This window comes from Eurosta solidaginis, chromosome 4 (genome assembly GCF_040869045.1).
Source record: "Eurosta solidaginis isolate ZX-2024a chromosome 4, ASM4086904v1, whole genome shotgun sequence".
NCBI lineage: Eukaryota > Metazoa > Arthropoda > Insecta > Diptera > Tephritidae > Eurosta > Eurosta solidaginis.
Window position 1 is genome coordinate 32018088 of NC_090322.1, and position 19662 is coordinate 32037749.

Below are 19662 nucleotides of genomic sequence, written 5' to 3' on the forward strand. Positions count from 1 at the left end.
TTTATCACATACGATTTTTCAAGCAATAATTAGTTTGATATAATATGTACCTGCATACATATGTATGAAACCCACCTATTTTCACTGAAATCAAAAAGAATATTTGGATAACACTACTATTTCTAAAATAGATGTTAACAAAAACCATAGTATGTACATATGTATATATTGCGGCGCTGAAGTAGATCTATTCATTTGTAAAAATTTATTGGAAAAACAAGATATTCAAAATTTTAAACCAAACCTCAAATTATTTACATGGAGTTTTGTAAAAACCTACGGACGAAAATTTACTTTGATAATGAAATTATGAATAGGGTCACAAAGCTTGCTCCTGAAACTGTTTTATCAGGATAAGTAACTAGCATTGTTCCACTGGTTGCTAAATTATTTCCTACATGTGAAATTGATAAAATCTGTGAAATTAATTCGGAATATCGAGCCCTGTCAGAACACGAAGAATTGCGTGCTCTTAAAAATTATTCCATTTCTGAGTTTTGGGCAAAGGTGCGATTATTGAAAAATGAACTGAACGAGCCGTTTTTTGCAAATATATACAGAATTGCACAGGAGGTTTTATCAATTTCACAACAAAATGTTGAAAGAATATTTTCGATACAGAATATAATTAAAACCAGTCCTGCCATGATTCCAAGGGCTTTTGATTTCGCCCTGCAGAACTTTTTCATTTTCTTCTACTTTATATGGTAGGTGTCACACCCATTTTACAAAGTTTTTTTCTAAAGTTATATTTTGCGTCAATAAACCAATCCAATTACCATGTTTCATCTCTTTTTTGATATTTGGTACAGAATTATGGCATTTTTTAAATTTTTCGTGATTTCGATATCGAAAAAGTGGGCGTGGTCATAGTCGGATTTCGCCCATTTTTAATACCAAGAGAAAGTGAGTTCACATAAGCACGTGAACTAAGTTTAGTAAATATATATCGATTTTTGCTTAAGTTATCGTGTTAACGGCCGAGCGGAAGAACAGATGGTCGACTGTGTATAAAAACTGGGCGTGGCTTCAACCGATTTCGCCCATTTTCACAGTTATCGTAATAGAGGCTATGCCCTTACCAAATTTCCCAAGGATTGGTAAACTTTTGTTCGACTTATGGCATTAAAAGTATTCTAGACAAATTAAATGAAAAAGGGCGAAGCCACGCCCATTTTGAAATTTTCTTTTATTCTTGTAGTTTGTTGCACCATATCATTACTGGAGATGAATGTTGACATAATTTACTTATATACGATTTTGCAAATTTTTTTTAGCATACATATAGTAATAGGAGTAACGCTCCTGCCAAATTTCATCATGATATCCTCAAAGACTGCCAAATTACAGCTGGCAAAACTTTTAAATTAAAAAGTGGGTGGTGCCACGCCCATTGTCCAAAATTTTACTAATTTTCTATTCTGCGTCATAAGGTCAACCCACCTACCAAGTTTCATCGCTTTATCCGTCTTTGGTAATAAATTATCACACTTTTTAGGTTTTTTGAAGTTTTCGATATAGAAAAAGTGGGCGTGGTTATAGTCCGATTTCGTTCATTTTAAATAGCGATCTGAGATGAGTGCCCAGGAACCTACATACCAAATTTCATTAAGATACCTCAAAATTTACTCAAGTTATCGTGTTTACGGACAGACGGACGGACATGGCTAAATGAATTTCTTTTTTCGCCCATATCATTTTGATATATAGAAGTCTATATCTATCTCGATTAGTTTATGCCGTTACGGATTACCGTTATGCGAACAAAGTTAATATACTCCAGGCGCCCCGGTTTCGGTAAGCCTCCATTGAAATGCAGCCGAATATGCCACCTGGCTGCAAATCATCCAATAAGCACGGTCCGCAGAAAACGCTGGATTAGGGCAGTCGGCTTTGGTCGGGTTGGTTCTCATGTATTCGTAAGGTATTGTGGCAGATATTAGCAATTCCGTCACATCACTATGCCGCTAGTAAATAAATGCTGCACAACTACAACAGCAATCTAATCAGCTACGCTCACAGTGCACAACAGATAAGAGTGTAGGCGATATTACACACACTTATATATATCACCTTAAAGCGCATATAACAAACTACACACATATGCATAGAAGGCAACAGCGAATATGAGATGCAGAGAGATGAGAGAAGGAAGGTGTTCGAAAAAAAGTCTTAACCCTGGGAAAAATAGGCGAATGAGGCAACTTTCATACTCTCAGCAGCACAATCTAAGTAATATCGATACAGTTTGATATTAAAACGTTGTTACAAGTGAAATGCGCGAATAATTTCAGTTGTAAATTTCTACTTGCACTACTATGGTGCTGTTAATGAAGAGCATTTTGCATACAAAACATTTGAGTTTATTTATTCGACAGTTCAGTGATTCGAACGATAAAAGGAGATAAAGAAGTAATCGAGTATCCGTTAGGATTCGTTACAGTATTTATGCGATATGTTGAATAAACCTTTATCGATTTAGGTGGTGGTTAGTACCCCTATGAAGGCGAAAGCGTCAAATGAAGAATTCTCATACTCCAGTTAATTTCCAACTTAACCAGGGCTAGTGGACTAACCGTTAATCGAAAAGATTCTCAGAAAGGCCAAAAATCTGTTTATACAGGGTTCTTTTACTGATTTGACAGCTGTGGGTAGGCGAAAAACCAAGTAATAGAAAAACCAAGTAATACTGAAATATAGAGCCCAAGAGTTAACATGTTGCTTCCAAATGACTTAACGTTACTCTTCCGGTACAATTACCGCTCGGTACAATTTTCTACTCCTTTCACCAGTTTGGAGTTGGTGGAACTCACGGTGCGATTGTTTAGACCGATGGTGTCAATGTCGTTAGCATACGCCAGTAATTGTACGCTTCTATGAAATTTTGGTGCAAAGCGGTCACTTTACGGTCAACGAAGAGATCACATCTTTGCTATTATTTCTTTGTACGCCTCTTTTTCCAAAATTTGGTCGATTGTTCTGAGGCTGCTGCAAATTACACGATAGTTGACGAAGTTTTGCTGGATCTGCTTTCTTGTAGGTTGGTAAAAGTATACTTAGATGCCAATCATCAGGCATGCAATCCCCTGACTTATTCTGCATGTGCTTTACAACTCATACCTAACTTGTTCAAGTGGGGGTGAGGGAACAATAATTTTAAGGTTTTCCATCGAATGTGGACTCGGGATAAGCATTTTCTTCTTCTACTCGCAGCGATAAGCAGACTTCCAAAAGGCTTTGTGAAATTTTATTTATGTTCATGGTCCTTTGCCTGATATTTAACCGGTATGTTGCGGAAAAGAGTATCATTAAGCTGTTGGTCGACCATCGCGAGAACGATTTGATATGACCCAGTGGAACCTTCTACGTATTCTAAATATCTCCCGCTGCGAGGAACTTTTGGTTGCTAGAGCCTCGCCTGATAAATAAACAAGGCTCGCCTCGGGTAGGCGAGGCTGATAGTTGGTTTGTAGAAGCTATAAATTGCATTGACAATCCCTTGAATCCCTCGGGATAAGCATCTTTCCTAGGTGCTGTCTCCAAACAAGAGAACAGAGAGGTTTCTCTTCATAATCTAAGCTCTGAGAGTTCAAATGTGCCTTTTTTTTTAGAAAAAATTTATTATGCAATGCATCACAAAAGTTTGTAAAATGAGCTGAAATAATGATTGAATACCCTATCAACCAAACCTGACATAAACTCATTAAAATAAATAGCTCATTGAATCAAGTAATTCATTACGAGCCATTGGAGATCAATGCAATTTAAATTAACACAACTATTTAAGTACTGCCATTGAACTCACTTAATAAAAAAGGACAATAAAGAAACATTCAAAACTAGTTAGGTTGCAAAATGTGAAAAAAAATGCGATGCCTCATTAATGTCCAACCGGCAGACATTGACCCCATTGATTGAGCGACGAGTAGTATCTGAGTATGTTGAATACATTTTTCAGCAAATGTGTGGCATGTATGCCAATACAACATGAGCGTACACACACACTTATAAAGCCATGAGCCGAGTCAGCAATTGCCCAAGATTGGTTCAACACTTTGTAAGTGTAGGTGTGCGTTCAATCATCATATCACAAAACTTAAATTGCGCGCGCTTAAATTGTTCAGTTCAGAATGTGGTGTGTGTGTACACCATTAATTGAACTCGTTGAATTAGTTAGTAACAAATTAAATGAAAATTGACAACAAGTAACGGCTATGTTAATTAGTTAAAAAAATATTTGTATATTTGTATCGAATAGCATTCACACCAAATATAATAAAAATAAAAAGCGGCTTGGCTGGGCTAAAATTATGCGTTTTAAGTTGTCAACAGACCGGTTGATCAGCTGGTTAGTTGCCATTTGATCGTTCACACTCGTTTATCAAGCAAGTATTAATTATTTTATAGAGAAAACGCATTGAACAAAAAAAAAAACAAAAATGAATTGAATTTTCACATTTTTCTACTTATGAATATTTATTTAACATTCGATATTCAGAGGTTTATCATAAACACTTCGCATTACATACATTGGATTTGGCATATCGGTATTTTAGGTTAATGACTTTGGTCGCTCTCTGCTGTCCGTTGCTTATGTACAAGCTGTTACATACATACATATGTACCCCATCAACCTTCGAGTACATGCGGGACATTTCGTTTGTGGCAGAAAATCCAGACTTCAGATTTAATCTGAGTCCGGATCTGCTGCTAACAGGTCTTGGTTCTCTTATGACATTTTTGCTTAAGATGACCTTGAGCGAAACGAGGGGATATGCGTGTGGGTGTTGTATGAGGATTGGTTGCATGTTTTGTGCGATGGTTCGGAATACGCGGATGTAAGAGACTTAAATTGTTGGTGTATTATATCTAGAGATATTGGGTATGATGTTAGTAGGGCTCTCTCCACTAGCCGGTCGATTTAGTTGTTGAATAAGTATGCTTTGAATGTGTTTAGACGGTGGAGACGCAGGGTGATAGCTGGTGGTCAGAGTTTATGGTGTTTCGGCGTTCCTAACCCATGTCATTTTTCTTCTTATTTTTATTTTTTATTTTCTAGGCCACCGCACCAGAGTAGGTGGATACTCAAACGAAGATAGTCTCGGCTATGAAAATCTGATCAAAGACTTTTAAGTTGCTACCACACGGAGCAGATAGCACGCGGAGCTTGCTTCGTTGCTGCTCATTTGAGAAAGGCTTTTCGTGAGCATCGTGGTAGCTGTAGTTGATATGCAAACACCGAAGAATTGGTTAACTCGAATGTGGAGTTTTATTGCAACCGGGGGTCAGAACCCATAGATTGGAAGAGGTTTTAGATAGGCCTCCAACCACACCAAGTTGATAGTGTGCCCACTACCAAGGAAAACAATCTTGGGCGCTGCTCAAAACGCTGCTTTGACGGTACATCGTAAGCTTAAGCCGACGACGGCAGGTACATTTTTAAGCATTTTTCATTACACCTCTTCAACCATATACTACCAAATTCGTATAGTTCTTTATGGACTTTCATTTTTTTCTTAAGCTAACTTAAATACTTTCATATGCAGATAAGCGAATTGTTTACAAAGTTTCGCTTTCCTTACAACACACGTCTCCCTGCTGCATGCCTTCTGCCACTCTCTTTGCTTCCCCCAATCACTTTCGTTCGCCCAGCTATTCCAAACGGACTGGCCGCTCCCACCAACTAAGCTTTCGTTTCCCATCTGCGTTTATCCCAATATTTGTAAAGCTGCGTTGCGGCTCATTTCTTTTTTATTTGATTTCTTCTGTTGTTATCGCTTGGTTTTTTTTTTGTTTTTTTTGTTTTTTTTTTGCATTCATTTTAAACTTTCGTTTGCTTTGTTATGTTGTTCGTATGTTGCCGAATTTGCAATCAATCATGCATTAAAATTTTTATCGTTATTTCTTCTCCAGCTGGCGTGTCTTGTTCGGTATTTTTTTATTGCCTGCTTTTTTACTTGTACTTCTTTTCTTTCTTCGTATTTTTAAGGCGCGCTTGTTGACCTAGTTGTATACGCTTGAGATGTGAATGTTTTCAAGTGGGCAATACTTGTACCACATTTACATTTTCTTCGAAATCTCCTCTGCTGCTTTTGTGAAACGATAATTCGCATGATTTTGCATGACCAGCGTAGACTCGCTCAATTGAATGAGATTATGTTGGTTTAGGCGGCGGGAGTACTAATTAGAAACCAGTTTACTCCCTTCTGATATTGTGGAATGCTTTCTTATTTATCTCTGTTAATGAAAGACCTTCATACAGGTTTGGGTTGCGGAGAACCGAAAGTACTTCAACTAAAATGTCTCGAGATTATGTTAAGCAAGATTTTAATAGTGACTTTATGTAGAAGTGACTTACATTATAACGGGATCGACCAGTTGCACCGCACCTTGGGCGCACTCAGTCAGTGTTCTAGCAGATTTAAACTTAAAGCTGCTCAACCCCTATACGCTTATAGCACTTTTGTTTTTGTTTTGCCACCCGTGGATTGCTCCTCCATAGCTGGGCCTCGAATCAGCTCAGCAAACGTTGGGCGGATACCACGTCTTGCAGGGTAGCAAGATCTTTCTGGCCAAAAGTGGATGGCAGGAGGTCTGCTGAAATAATTGGGTTCACTAAGGCTCACCTATCAATGGTCATTGGGGTTTTGACGGGGCACTGTCCCATGGGTATCCATGCGGTACGTCTCAATATACTGGAAACGCCATCCTGCTGCAGCTGTATGGAGGATGATGAGGTGGAATCACCAAATCACTTTATGCTTGATTGTCCAGCTTTTGCCAGAACTAGGCGAAAGTACTTCGGTCGCGACTCACTTGGATCTCCCGAGGATATATCCAAAGTTGAGATCGGTATCATTCGGAGCTTTATCGTTGCTACCCAACGATTCTCTAAGTAGCTAGATCTAAGTCACCGTTATTTTTGGTGTATGTGGTATCACAACGGACCTTCGTGTTGTCCAAGTGAGCTATCCTTATCAGGACAGCTACCACCTAACCTATCCTATCCCTGAAGGATAGGCACAGATACAAACTTTGAATAAAAAAAAATTTCATAGCACTCCAATATGCCCTCAAATATAAATTCGACTTATATGAAAGTGCCTGAAATTAATTTGAAAGTGCAAAGAAAAAGCACTTCCATATGAAGCCAAGGCACTTCGTTATGATATTCAAATTGACACCAAAAAATTTTTCAAAAATATTGTAGCACTGAGAAAAATTTTCATTCAAAATTTATCATTAAAGGGACCATCAAAATTCTTTAAACATTTGAAATAAATTTTATTTTTCTTTTTCAATTTAAAAAAGTTTCAGTATTCATATAATTTTGTCTGTATTATGATTTGCACTTCCATATACAAATTTTAGTAAATCGAATGGAAATGTCAAATTAAAAAAAAAAAAGTTTTGAATGCTTTCTATCGTGAGGTTTCTAGTAGACAAGAAGCTTTTGCCACAATTTTTAACAGTTGACGACTAAGTGAACATATACCGAGCGGCTTGTGTTCCATAATCTATTTAAGTAGATCAAGCACGAAATGAATTTACTAAGAAACCCAATCTAGCAGCTTAATATCCTGTTAATGTCCCTGTGTGAACACTGCTACAGTTTCGTGCGTGTAGAAAAGGGCTTCCCTCTTCAAGTATTCTTTATGAAAACTTTACAGCAACACATGTAGCCAATCAAAATAGCTAACTAAATAGCTTGTATGTCAAAGAACTGCGGTGCGCACAACTCCTATTTCTTATGAAGGCGGAGTCAGCAAAGAAAATGTAAAGTCGTCTGATCCTCATTAAGACAAGTTGGCAATATTGAGTCGTCAGGTTTATCGCCTTAAAAGTGACTTTGCAGTAAACGAAATACCATTTAGCAACCGGCTTCGGCGTTGTGCCTGCTACAGTGTTCAATATCTATCGTCCGGAGAAAAATTAACAATCTTACTCAATCCCCTTTTAAAAATCAAAAAAAAAAAAAAGGTCTGAAGAGGTTACTTACTTACTTAAATGGCGCTTAGCCGTTTAAACGCTGGTCCTTCCAGCGTAGTGGGGGCCCCCCTCTTCCTCTGCTTCCATAGACATGTTTCTATAAATATACTTTCTTAACCGGATCATCTTCTTTCATTCGCATGACATGGCCTAGTCAGCGTAGCCGCTGTGTTTAAATTCACAGGACTATGTTGATGTTTGCGTAAAGCTTGTACAGCACATAATTAAATATTCTTCGGTACTCGCCGTTGCCAACGCGTAGAGGTCCGTAAATGTTTCGAAATAATTTTCGATCGAACATTCCCAGAGCCGCTTCATCTGATGTTGTAATGGCTCATGCTTCTGCACCATAAGCAGGACGAGTACGATAAATGAAGAGGTTAAGGAGTTCTAATGAGGCTGTAGTGTTAAAGAAGTCTGTACTACGTTGGGCAACGTACGTGACCTTTAAAAGGGGGGGGGGGGGGTTTAATAACGCTTAATAACACATGTGGGTGGCTGAGGTATGGGAAAATCTCTCGTTTTTCGAACTATATCATTTGGAACTATGGCTTGATTATCCTGGTCTGTGGTGCGGTAGATGAGATGTGTCGGGTGCTATCCCTGCAGGTTCTCGCCAGAATGACTTATGAAATACAAGGTCAATGAACATGCAACCACGTCTGAGGAAACTCCCGCCGCTGGCAGACCCTGTGGTCTACGATACATTCGAAAGGGCTGTGCTCGCGTTCGTGTTCGTTGAAAATGATTGAGATAGCGAAATAATGTGTGTGTATGAAAGGACTTTTTAATAATATGGTTAAACATATTTTGACATTCGAGGTTCATGGTGATATTTTTTTCATTGTAAGAAAAACTTCGCACAAAACGAAAGCAAGATAAATGGGAAAAAGATGATCTGATTGATTTGAGTTTATTTCATCTTGTGCTAAAACGTGTTGAAATCTATAGAGTTTCAAAGCAGAACATACTGTGGCGAATGTTAGCATCACTATGCTCTTAGTAAATAATCACAACATCAAAAACAGCAAGCAGCCACACTTATGTACAAGGCAACGAAGAATTTTTCACACACATGACCAGCAGCTCGAAGTGAAGAGATATCTCACATACACACATGTAGTCATCAGCTAAGAGCTGAAGTTTTTACTCACACATACACACGCATATAGCTAAATAACCAAGTATGCGATAGAACTGTTCCATCTTCGTGAAAAGTCTAGACCTTAGGAGAAATATGCGAACGACGCAACAGAGAGTATAAAAGCTGCGCAAGCTGAGGCATCAATAATCAGTTTGATTTAAACACGCTATTAGTTGTGAAGTAGAATTGAGAAGTACTACCTCAAAGTAGTCTAAATAAAGACCATTTTGCAATACTGAATATTGGAGTTATTTATTCGACAATTCAGCGATTCGAACGTTAGTAGGATGTGCATAATTATCATAAAATCCCCAAAATTGGTTACAATGCTATTAGAAATCTTTTCTTTGGGTCCCTTTTTTTGTTTGCTAGTACCATTATTCCCTTTTATTATTATAAATTACTAGCAGACCAGGCAGACGTTGCTCTGCCCTAAATTTGGCCTATCTGCATACATTTTAATAAGCTTTTTCCGTCTAACTCTGCCCTACCCCTCTACACTTTTTCCTAATCTTTTTATTCACTCCCTCCGTCTTTTTCGCTTCATCTCCATCTTCGTCTCATTCTATCTCTTTCTCTTTCTCAGTCTCCTTCTCTCTTTTCTCTTCTCTCAAGTTTTTCTCCTTCTTCTTCATCTCTTATTGCCAGTCCCAGAGAGTGGTATGTATTTTGTTCCACTCCCACTCCCAGTCCCAGTCCGTCTCTGGTATACTTCCCGGAAAACAGCATCGTAAATATTAATATAGGCAAATTTATATACGAAATTTCAGGCAAGTCGAATCGGACGTATGTAAATAGGTATGTGGGTATTAATAATTCTTGCCTTTATTTCGGCTTCGCATGCATATTTATCTGTTTTGCCAGGTTGATGCGACTAAATCGATTATCACAATGAACTTTAGAGCTCTCAGCAACAGCTTTCATTTGATATCCATAATACACACACATTCTAGGGGTATCCGGGTCCATGTTTTGGCCTATATCTCGAGACCCTAGTCACTCAGCGGTGTAAAACTTACTCTGTACTAAAGCATACATCAACAGCTTCAATTTGATACCCATAATGTAAAAACACATTCTAGGTGTATCCGGGTCCATGTTTTGGCCTATATCTCGAGACTGTAGTCACCCAGCGGTGTAAAACTTACTCTGTACTAAAGCATACATCAACAGCATCAATTTGATACCCATAATATAAAAACACATCCTAGGTGTATCCGGGTTCATGTTTTGGCCTATATCTCGAGACCGTAGTCACCCAGCGGTGTGAAACTTACTCTGTATTAAAGCATACATCAACAGCTTCAATTTGATACCCATAATGTAAAAACACATTCTAGGTGTATCCGGGTCCACGTTTTATGCTATATTTCGAGACCCTAGCCTCCCAGTTGTATGAGAATTGTCCTGTACTATAGCACTCATCAACAGTTTTCATTTGATATCCATATTGTATAAATACATTCTAATTATAAATTATATTTAATTCTTTTTGCATTTTTAAGAATTTTACACAAAAGAATCACTTTGCACCTTTTCTAACTTGATAGCGTTATGACATTGATGAGAGAAAGTATAATTTTGACTCTTTTTTTATCGGCAGCAGCTTTTCGATGGTCGGCAAATTGAGGCATAACATTTTTTATATATATTTTTTTATATTTGGAATGGAATCTTAAAGAAAAAAAAAAAATGGAGAAATTATATGTACTATTTACCACACTATAGATGAGATTTGTATTTTTTTCGCCAGTTTATGTGCATAACTGCCCAACTTCTGTTTCGTTTCATCTAAAATTCAACGTCAATCTTGAGTGAAATTTCATTTTGCTATTAAACTTGTAGATACTTCTGAAAGTCAATTAAAATGTCAAATGAACGTCAATTAAAAGCTGGCTGTCAGTGATTTAATTATATAGCAGATACTCTTGAATACATAAAAAATGTGTTAAAAATATCGACAACCTAAGTGCATACAACACACCTGAAAGTTACACACCACTTGTTAGTACGCGCCTGCACTACACACCTACTCACACACTGCGCATTGCAGCAATTTATGGCGCGCTACATCAAGTCGGCGTGAAAAAGCACACTCTCACTAGTATTGCTTTTGTTTTTAAATGTCAACAAAGGCGGCATGAAAACCAGAAGCAGCAACAAAATGATGCGCCTCCTGTGCTTGACAACATCGATAGCAGTTAAAATCACTGATGTGAATGCACGTTATGCACACAAATTTTTATCGCATGCGATTTTTTTTTCATTTTTTCTTTTTTCTTTTGCCGCAATTTTCCGCTCAAATGCTCTGTTGCCAGCTGTAATTACAACAAACTAAATTCGTGCAAAATGTTTGCTTTGACATGAAACAGAAATTACGCAGAGCAAACATTTTTGCTGCAATTTTTTGTTGTCTCTGTCACCTTGAATTCATGTTGATGTTCATTCGCTAGAACTGTCATAACTGCTGGTTCGGCGCTCAATTTCGGTGTTGATTTTCGCAGGCGACAAAGTTATTTATTTTTTGCATCAAGCGCTTACAATGGGAAATTTAGCGCAATAAAAGGAAAAAAATGTGTTGAAACATATAATTTGTATGCACTCACAAGTGTTTTGCAGTGATAAGTATTGAAGTTTTTTTTTTTACTTGGACATGAAATTGAATAAAGTGTCGCCAGTCATCAATTGTCGTGGGCGTGTTTTATGCACTCATTCGTTCGTTGATGTGACCGTGAAAAATTGTGTTATTTACGTGTATTCACAATTGTTGTTCGTTTGCTCATGCGAAACTTGGCAACAACAATGTTGTGAATTGTGCCTTATGCGGCGCACTAAAGTGGCTTAAATTATGATTTAAGTGTGCATAATTGGCCTTAAAAGTAGATTGGCCTAAACAATTTTAGTCAACAGCTGTTCTCAGCTGATCTCAACTGACTCATCGTTGTTTCAGTGTATCACATGTTCTTCTATATTATAATTTACGATAATTGTTCTAACAAAATGGATTTATTATGCAAATTTATAAAGCTGCTCTAATTTTTGCACTGTAGTGGTACGATATCGAAAAATCAGTTATCCTACTGAACATAACTTAGGTTAGATTAAGATTACATGCGTCGGAGGTGTGCCTCTATTAGCCATTTTACAAACTGAACCAGCTCCTAAAGTTGCGTTGACGACCCTACTCCTAAGCAAAGAATCGATCAATGCAGCTATAGATTCCTGGGTTACATGTCGTATAAGGCAGGCCCTGCAGACGGCCTCCGGTTGGACGTTGTTCAAGGCACACTCAATGTTGAGGAAGGCTGCCAAATGTATTCTTTGCAGTTCAATGACTTCTCGTTGACACTGACTATCTCGTCAAGAGCACTTTCAATTGATTTACCTTTCTGGTATGCGTGCCAAGCTGCATTCATCTTGCAAAAATTTGCGTTTTCTCTTATATGCAGGTCGATAAGTCTATGCAGTGTTTTAATGACAAAGCAGGAGAGGCCTATTGTCCTGTAGCTCTTGGCTTCCGAGTGATTAAGTTTCTCTAATTTAGGAATGAACAGCACCCGTACACTTCTTAAGGCTTCGGGAACATAAACATCTTGTAGTTAAGGTATCAATGTGTCGCAAGCGGCTTGCAACATGGGCGGTATCAATCCATTCGGTTCCGCCGATTTGAAATTCGAATAATTTCATAGCCCATAGTAATTTATCCTGGTTTAAGATGTTTGTGACGTCGGTTTCCGCAGCATAAGTGCGGTTTCCTGGTACAGTGAAGGTTTTGGGGAGTGTTATCGATATTAATGGTCCCTTGCCTGACATAGATCCGGTATGTTTCGGTCGAAAGCACCATTAAGGTACTAGCCCGACCATCTCGGGAGCGATTTAACATGACCACAATGAACCTTAGGTCATTCTGCCCACCAGTTTCTTGTCGTTGATCTAAGTCTGCCTAACTCTGTGTTCCACCACATTGTCCTAGCTTTAGTGCTTGGCCTAGTTAGGGGACAACAGAGTTCGAACTTGTTGGTTAAAATCTCTGTCAACCGATTTACTTACCTGTCTATACTGCCAGTTCCCCTTCTGACTTCCACTTCTGTGGATGCCAGTTTTTGGAATATTACTTTGGAATTTTTTTCTCAGTTTGTGTTTGAGACTTCCACTTCAAAATAAATGATGAAGAGTATTCTGCTGTGGGCGAGAAGAAACATATATCTAATGCGCTCTAATCACCAATTCTGGTTGCGGGAGAATCTATAACTTCAACTTAATATTATAGTAAATGGTTTGCTTACTTTGCATTTCATTCTAAATTTGTCATTACCTTGCGCTCTGCAAAAAGGCTGAGTTTTTGCAAAAAGAACAAACTTCCGAAGTATCATGGAATAACCAACAGGGCGGCATTATTTTCAGAAAAGAAAGGCGGGCTTTTCCGGAGATGTTGCAATTGCAAAGACGACGAGAAGAAAGAAAAAATACCTCATCTTCTCTTCAAAGGATCTGCCATGAGAGGTGTCAGGTATATTTGCTTGAATAATTAATTTCTGCTCACTCTTTATTGGTAAAAGACATCCCATAAAAAGAGCCTGAAGAAGTTCCTAAAGTTATCTAAGTTTTTTTTTGTGTTATGCTCAACATAACAATGAGTTAAATAATTTTGGGTTCGTTCACGGAAGTGAGTCACATATAATTGTGCACAGCTTAAAGAGCAGCTAAACGCTTCGTCTTGCGGAATTAAACGCCCACTGAACTAAGCTAGCTTGCAATAATTACCTTACTTTGATAATTTAACTTACAAAAATTTGTTCATCATAATCAACCACAAAACCGCGTCGTTCGACTTCACAACTAAATTATGACAATGTGTCATACAGCAAAATTTATGCAATTTTTTTCTCATTTTTTTTGCTTCAGTAACAATACAAAATTAATGAATTTACTGAAACATGAAAAAAAAATAATAATAAAAAATTATAGCAGCAAAACAGTTGAAAACATTGTTCCCCGTCAAACAAACAAACAAAAAAGTCGTGGGCTGTAGACGCGCTGTCATATACTGTCAACTGTTAGCGTCATATTGTCAGCTGTTTGTCTTGTGGGACACGCACTGTAAAAGTTCATACACAAATAATTGCACATTTTGCTACATATGCTGCACACGCATTGCCAGTCTGAGTGCCTGAGTTCGTGTTGAAACTTCATTTGAAAGTCTTTCACCCTTCCGCTTTCCGCACGCTTTCAGCTTAAGCTTTAAAGATGTTTTGTAGTTTACTTTTTGTGTTGCTTTCAATTCTTTATGATTTGCTTCCTATTTCTATGATTTTTTATGATGGTTCTTTTTTTTTACTGTTCAGTTTCCTGTTAATCTTTCCTTCTTTGAAATCGACGCATGGTACTTGAATTGAATTAAATTAACATAATTGAAAAAAAAAATCATTCTAAGTTGCAGAGTAGGCTTAGCAGAAGTCTGGAGAAGTGCCGTAAACAATGTTGGTTTTCATGTGAGATTTTGTTGGTTTTGATTGCGTAAGAAGTTATGCTAGGCTTGCTTATTATATTTACTAGAATACTGAAACTTATTAGAATGTATATATATGAGGTTAGGTTAGGTCTATTATGAGCACATCAAGCGATTGTTGTTCTCTTTTTTCCAAACCCCAAAGTTTATTACCTTGTAACTTAAATTAGATTTTATTCTGTTACTAAATTTTTATTTTACATCTGAATTCTTTAAGTGTTAATTATGTTTATCTCTTCCTTCTCTTTCAGGTAAGTGGCATTTGGAATTATCGTATTTCAGTAGAGAAGTTAATTTATTCGAGACTTGGTAAGTTTTTTTTATTCGAAAAGGTAGCTTTTACATAAATAAATACTTTTTTAGTTTGCGTGATGAAAATTTCTTTTAGAATGCAGTTTGGCTAAGTAAATGCTGAAAAGTTGACCTTTGGAAGTTTATTGTGTTTCAAAATCTTGCATGAGCTACAACTATACTGAAAAATATGATAGTTTGAAAATTTATTGTGTTTCAAAGAGGAGTCTTCCGTACCTACGCTTCGAACGGGGGAAAGAGAGAAGCACACATCCATATTGAGTATCAGGGCATATGGTAATAGATGAGAATAATAAATAATAGTTTAAAAAAAACTAAAAAAACACGCTTTTATAGCAAACCGAACTAAAAAATAGAAAATAAATTTCAATTAAAACGAGTTTATATAACAGTAGTAGAAGGTTAAGCAACGTTTATAGTTAATCACCTCAAAATAAAATTATAATAAAATTTAAGTTATTAACAGAATAATTTAATTCACAGTAAAAAGCGTGGGTGCTTGATATTGAATGTTACAATCATTCTATGGCAACTATCTTAGAGGAAAGATATGAAATGTAGTCAAATGCACCCCACGCTTTTTACTCTGAATTAAATTATTCTGTTAATAACTTTTATTATAATTTTATTTTGAGGTGATTAACTATAAACGATTGTTTAACCTTCTACTACTGTTATATAAACTCTTTTTAATTGAAATTTATTTTCTATTTTTTAGTTCGGTTTGCTATTGCTATAAAAGCGTGTTTTTTTTAGTTTTTTTAAACTATTATTTATTTTTAATTTTTTAGTTCAAATAATTTTAAAAGTTTTAGTCGAGAGTGATGAAACCTCGAAACGCCACGGTCCATGGATGAATCCAACCCCACGGTACCGAAAAGGGCCAAGACGTAGGGAGGCTGTGCGCGGTCTTTCGCCGAAATTGCCAAGGGTCGGCAGATCAAACCTATGGCCATTCAAAGTGGTAATAAGGCCAATTGACCTTATGGCCGTTGACCTTATGTCACCACACCATCACAATAATGCATTGTCATCGAGCCGTGATACGTGTGCAAAGTTTCAATCAAACTTATGGCCATTCAAAATGGTAATAAGGCCAATTGGCCTTACGGCCGTTGACCTTATGTTACCACACCATCACATTAATGCATTGTCATCGACGCTTGATACATGTGCAAAGTTTCAATCAAACTTATGGCCATTCAAAGCGGTAATAAGGCCAATTGACCTTATGGCCGTTGACCTTATGTCACCACACCATCACATTAATGCATTGTCATCGGTCCTTGATACGTATGCAAAGTTTCAAATTAATCAGACTTCTAGAAACCGGTGAAAATTAAGCTCAAAGATTCCGCTACAGGCAGGCCAAGCTAATAAAAGCGTGTTAAAAAGGGGATGAGCTAGCTAAACACGAATGTACCCGCGGCAGGTATTGCCTTTTTTAGTGGCGACTAAAATACCCAATTGATTGAAGGGGTTGTGCAGCGCAACCCTTTCAAGGCGATGCCATCGCAGTTTATAGCTTCTCGAACCCAATTGTCACCCCCACATATCCGTGGTTAATTTTATTTCTTAAGCAACCGAGGCTCTGGTGACCACAAGTTTCTCATGGAACTAGGGGGTGGGGGTCGGGATAGCAATGAAGGTTCAATGTGGACATATGAAATCATTACCGAGATGGTCGGGCTTATACCTGAATGGGGCTTGTTATCGGAACGTACTGGATCTATATACGGCGCAGGACCAACAACCTCGATAACAATTACCAAAACTTCAGGGAGTGTGTTTGTCGCTACAACAACAACAGCAACTAAAAAGGGCGCATACTTCGAAGCTTGACTCCTTGACGTCCCAAACAGCTTGTGCAGGATGACTTGAACAATTTTGAAAATGGGCGTGACCCGCCTCTTTTTTTTACACTTTCCAAAATTATTTATTGCCATAAGTCGAACAAAAATGTCCCAATCAGCGTTTCAAGTGCGCAGCTGGGTATGTCATGTTCGGTTTCACCCGAACTTAGACTTTCCTACTTGTTTTATATTTTTATATTTTACGACTAGTGTTGAGAGTCGCACAATGCACCGCTTATCTGTTCAACCAGTACCAAATACTTCACAGTTAAAAGCGTTTTTCCAAGTGTCTCAACACCAGGGGTCTAGCTTGTAACCAACTAAAATATGTACATTAATCATTACTTAAACATTCGACTTTTATTCTTGGCTGCACTTCAATTACAGGGAGGAAGCGCCCACCATAATGAGTTAGCAATCAGACTATCCTGTCCAAATTCCAAGAAACTGATTACTCTAGGTACGCCCAACTTTTTCATAGTGGTTCGAAGACAGAAATCTCGTAAATCACTTAAATCGCAACACATTCATTCAATCATCCAGCACGAGCCTTCTGCCCTTCATCTGTTTCGAACACCCAAATTCATTCAACCTTTCAATCACACTGGCCCAGACCGGTAGTTATTCGATCCTTTGCAGAGGGTGTTCAATCATTCACAGCGCATCAGGTTTTCCTAAACCCATAATGCCTATTCCAACTATCATTACGAGCAGGCTCTTGACTATCATTAAAACTCTTAGCGATCTGTTGAAAAGATGTCGAAAATTAAGACTTAATTATAATTTTTTGTTTTACTATTTTCGAATCACGCTTTCCAGAATTGTGCACAAGCAAAGCGAATAACAAGAATTATTTTTCAGTTGTTGTTGTTGTAGTGATAAGGACACTCTCCGAAGGCATTGGGGAGTGTTATCGATGTTGATGGGCCTTTGCCGGATGCAGATCCGGTACGTTCCGGTAACAAGCACCATTAAGGCACCAGCCTGACCATCTCGGGAACGATTTAGTATGACCACATGAAATCTTCAAGGCCATACCACCTCCCAACCCCTAGATCCATCAGGAACTTGGCGGCGACACAGCCTCGGCTGTTAAAGTAACAGGATTCGTCACAGGTAGATGAGGCTGAAAATTGGGTTGGAGAATCTATATTTTGCGCTGGCAACACCTTGAAAGGTTTGCGGTACACAACCCCTTGAATCAGTTTGGTATTTTAGTCGCCTCTGACAGGGGTATATAATAAGCCCCCTAACCCGCTGGGCCATTCTTTTTCAGTAATTTTCCAAAGTGACATACAAGTTCTTTGCTCTCATAAAATTATATTCTCGAAAGTTCCTCTTGCTTCTTGTAATTGAATAACTAACGATGTGCGCGAAAAATACTCAGAGAAATTTCTTAAAGCTTTTAGCTATTGAACAAGTTTTATTCACTGTAGTTATACCGTAACTTTACTATTTGCAAACTTATGTAGCTACCAAATAAATGAGCGACAATATATATATATATATATATATATATATATATATATATAGCAAAATACCAGCTGCTAATGGCGTTTTCAACTTTTTGCCAACTTTATTGACTTAAGGGAAATGTGAACAATAAATCTTGTCCAACCGGAAGCGACTAATGGTAGTTTGAGTATTAAAGTTTTAGTTTTATTAGCGAAATTTTGCAAAAGCGTAAAGCAAGTTGTCGAATTCGCATTAATACATAGTTTGGTTGGCTACTAAATAAAATCTTCTGTATGTGATTCGAAGCGTATTTGAAGATTAAGAGTTTTAGAAATAAGTAATTGTTTGTCATTGGTATCTTATTTCATTGTAGTTAATTAAAAATAATTCAATTATAGACACCGTCGTGGTGAGAAAATTTTTAAGATGGAAGTTTTAATTTTTTTTAAATTCAGAACTGTGCCTAGAAAGATGTGACTAAGACAGCTTTACTCATGTTTTCTTGGAGCGATGCCTGCCATCGTTTACACATTCTGTTTGGCAGCTGAACATACTATATATACCATGGGCTAAATGTTGTTGTTATAGTCGCAAAAGCACTCCCCGAAGGCTAGGGCAGTGTTGCGGATGTGGGCAGTTGCCGAATATAATTCCAGTACGCTATGGTTCTAGCACCTTTTGGTACTAGCCCAACTGCCTCGGGAACGATTTATTTTAGCCCTCGCCTATTAGGACAGTCATGCCTGCAGGGGTAAAACTCTAAGCTCATTTAACCCTGGGGCCTTAGGTACATAGACCTGCTGTCTTCGAGTCTATACGAAGGTTTGTTTCTATCAAAGGGTAGATTAGGGCTTAGTTTACGAAAATCGGTTCCAGCTACGGTTCTAGCACTTTCTGGTAGTAGCCCAACTGCCTCGGGAACGATTTATTTTACCCCTCGCCTATTAGGACAGTCATGCCTGCAGCGGTAAAATTCTAAGCCCATTTAACCCAGGGACCTTGGGTACATAGGCTTACTGTCTTGCCATATTTGGTTAACGTTAGTTAGGTAGACCAAGAACCGACTAGCTAGCCCAACATCTTCTTATCCGTGAGATATTGAAATAGAAATGGGACAATGAAAGCGTTGGCTGGCTCCGACCTGTTGGTTCCGCTTAACAATGTTATCTACTCAGATCGTCGCACAGGTTACCCCAAGCATAAGTCGCCCAAACCATTGCAGCGTCTTTCAGCCTAAACTGCCATAATTTATAAAGGTAGCCCAATACAAATCTGAATAATCCTACGAGCTGGCTCACTGCTCGTGCTAAGTAATCCAGTGAGAAGGGCACATCTTCTTTTATTAGCACTGGCTGAAATCTGGTTTAACTGAAGGAACAAGCGAAAGGAGGAACCTGATA

At 37.9% G+C, this 19662-nt stretch overlaps 1 protein-coding gene across 5 annotated transcripts in view; it reads left to right on the forward strand.

The window, feature by feature from the left end:
* The window catches only part of raskol (Ras GTPase-activating protein raskol), a 536164-nt gene that overhangs the window by 62203 nt on the left and 454299 nt on the right, over window positions 1–19662 (forward strand). The gene's annotated exons all lie outside the window — the stretch shown is intronic.